Genomic DNA, 2,500 nt, shown 5'->3' on the forward strand with positions numbered 1-2,500 from the left:
AAGTAAGTAAGTAAGTAAGTAAGTAAGTAAGTAAGTAAGTAAGTAAGTAAGTAAGTAAGTAAGTAAGTAAGTTAGTAAGTAAGTCAGTAAGTAAGTAAGTAAGTAAGTTCGTAAGTAAGTTAGTAAGTAAGTAAGTAAGTAAGTTAGTAAGTAAGTCAGTAAGTAAGTAAGTAAGTTCGTAAGTAAGTTAGTAAGTAAGTAAGTAAGTAAGTAAGTAAGTAAGTAAGTAAGTAAGTAAGTAAGTAAGTAAGTCAGTAAGTAAGTAAGTAAGTAAGTTAGTAAGTAAGTCAGTAAGTAAGTAAGTAAGTTCGTAAGTAAGTAAGTAAGTAAGTAAGTAAGTAAGTAAGTAAGTAAGTAAGTTAGTAAGTAAGTCAGTAAGTAAGTAAGTAAGTAAGTTCGTAAGTAAGTTAGTAAGTAAGTAAGTAAGTAAGTAAGTTAGTTAGTAAGTCAGTAAGTAAGTAAGTAAGTTCGTAAGTAAGTTAGTAAGTAAGTAAGTAAGTAAGTAAGTAAGTAAGTAAGTAAGTAAGTTAGTAAGTAAGTAAGTAAGTAAGTTAGTTAGTAAGTAGGTTAGTAGGTAAGTAGGTAATTAAGTAAGTAAGTAAGTAAGTTAGTTAGTTAGTAAGTAAGTCAGTAAGTAGGTCTGTAAGTAAGTCAGTAAGTAAGTTAGTAAGTAAGTAAGTAAGTAAGTAAGTAAGTAAGTAAGTAAGTAAGTAAGTAATTAAGTAAGTAAGTAAGTAAGTAAGTAAGTAATTAAGTAAGTAAGTAAGTAAGTAAGTTAGTAAGTAAGTCAGTAAGTAAGTAAGTAAGTAAGTAAGTAAGTAAGTAAGTAAGTAAGTAAGTAAGTAAGTAAGTAAGTAAGTAAGTAAGTAAGTAAGTAAGTTAGTAAGTAAGTCAGTAAGTAAGTAAGTAAGTAAGTTCGTAAGTAAGTTAGTAAGTAAGTAAGTAAGTAAGTTAGTAAGTAAGTCAGTAAGTAAGTAAGTAAGTAAGTTCGTAAGTAAGTTAGTAAGTAAGTAAGTAAGTAAGTAAGTAAGTAAGTAAGTAAGTAAGTAAGTAAGTAAGTAAGTAAGTTAGTAAGTAAGTAAGTAAGTAAGTAAGTAAGTTAGTTAGTAAGTAAGTCAGTAAGTAAGTAAGTAAGTAAGTAAGTTTGTAAGTAAGTTAGTAAGTAAGTAAGTAAGTAAGTTAGTAAGTAAGTAAGTAAGTTTGTAAGTAAGTTAGTAAGTAAGTAAGTAAGTAAGTAAGTAAGTAAGTAAGTAAGTCAGTAAGTTAGTAAGTAAGTAAGTAAGTAGGTAATTAAGTAAGTAAGTAAGTAAGTAAGTAAGTAAGTCAGTAAGTAAGTAATTCAGTAAGTAAGTAAGTAGGTTAGTAAGTAAGTAAGTAAGTAGGTAATTAAGTAAGTAAGTAATTAAGTAAGTAAGTAAGTTAGTAAGTAAGTAAGTAAGTAAGTCAGTAAGTAAGTAATTCAGTAAGTAAGTAAGTAGGTTAGTAAGTAAGTAAGTAAGTAGGTAATTAAGTAAGTAAGTAAGTAAGTAAGTAAGTTAGTAAGTAAGTAAGTAAGTAAGTAAGTAAGTAAGTAAGTAAGTAAGTAAGTAAGTAAGTAAGTAAGTAATTCAGTAAGTAAGTAAGTAGGTTAGTAAGTAAGTAAGTAAGTAGGTAATTAAGTAAGTAAGTAAGTAAGTAAGTAAGTTAGTAAGTAAGTAAGTAAGTAAGTAAGTAAGTAATTAAGTAAGTAAGTAAGTAGGTTAGTAAGTAAGTAAGTAAGTAAGTAAGTAAGTAAGTAATACGACAAACTTGTTTCAAGCAGTCAAGTCTTCTCCTGAACATGAATCAAGTTATCAACGATGTTATGGAGAAGAAAGATCTTGATTCATCTCCGAGTGAAAAGATAAACGTGTCATAAAGAAGATAAACTTACAGCAGCTGTGACGTCACTGGTTCTTCTAAAGACCAACTATTCTCGAGTGAAGACGTGAAGATCCAGAGACGAACACATGATGTCACTGGATCGACTGGTGAAGCTGAAGTGAGAAACGAGAAGTTGATACTTCTGTGTCCAGTCCAGGTGACACACGTCAATCAAATCAATAAACACCACCTGTGACGTCATCGTGATGTCATCGTGACGTCATCGTGACGTCATCGTGATGTCATCGTGACGTCATCGTGACGTCATCGTGACGTCATCGTGATGTCATCGTGACGTCATCGTGACGTCATCGTGACGTCATCGTGACGTCATCGTGATGTCATCGTGACGTCATCGTGACGTCATCGTGACGTCATCGTGATGTCATCGTGATGTCATCGTGATGTCATCGTGACGTCATCGTGATGTCATCGTGATGTCATCGTGACGTCATCGTGACATCATCGTGATGTCACTGCAGCTTCTGAACCAACAACAACATTAGGTCAGAAAAACCTTTGCAAGATTTCTCTTCTTTGATGAAACTTTGATGAGTGTTTTTTCAAGATAATGAAAGATTAAACTTTCATTCATTAA

General features: G+C 31.3%; 1 protein-coding gene across 1 annotated transcript in view; it reads right to left on the minus strand.

The window, feature by feature from the left end:
* LOC148060009 (uncharacterized) overlaps positions 1–2,008 on the minus strand; it is a 13,277-nt gene extending 11,269 nt beyond the window's left edge. The window contains exon 1 of the mRNA XM_087780446.1: positions 1,913–2,008. The gene's annotated coding sequence lies outside the window, so the exon portion shown is untranslated. The remainder of the gene's footprint in view (positions 1–1,912) is intronic.
* Positions 2,009–2,500: the final 492 nt, after the last annotated feature.

Source organism: Callionymus lyra, chromosome 18 (genome assembly GCF_982586985.1).
Source record: "Callionymus lyra chromosome 18, fCalLyr1.hap1.1, whole genome shotgun sequence".
Lineage (NCBI taxonomy): Eukaryota > Metazoa > Chordata > Actinopteri > Syngnathiformes > Callionymidae > Callionymus > Callionymus lyra.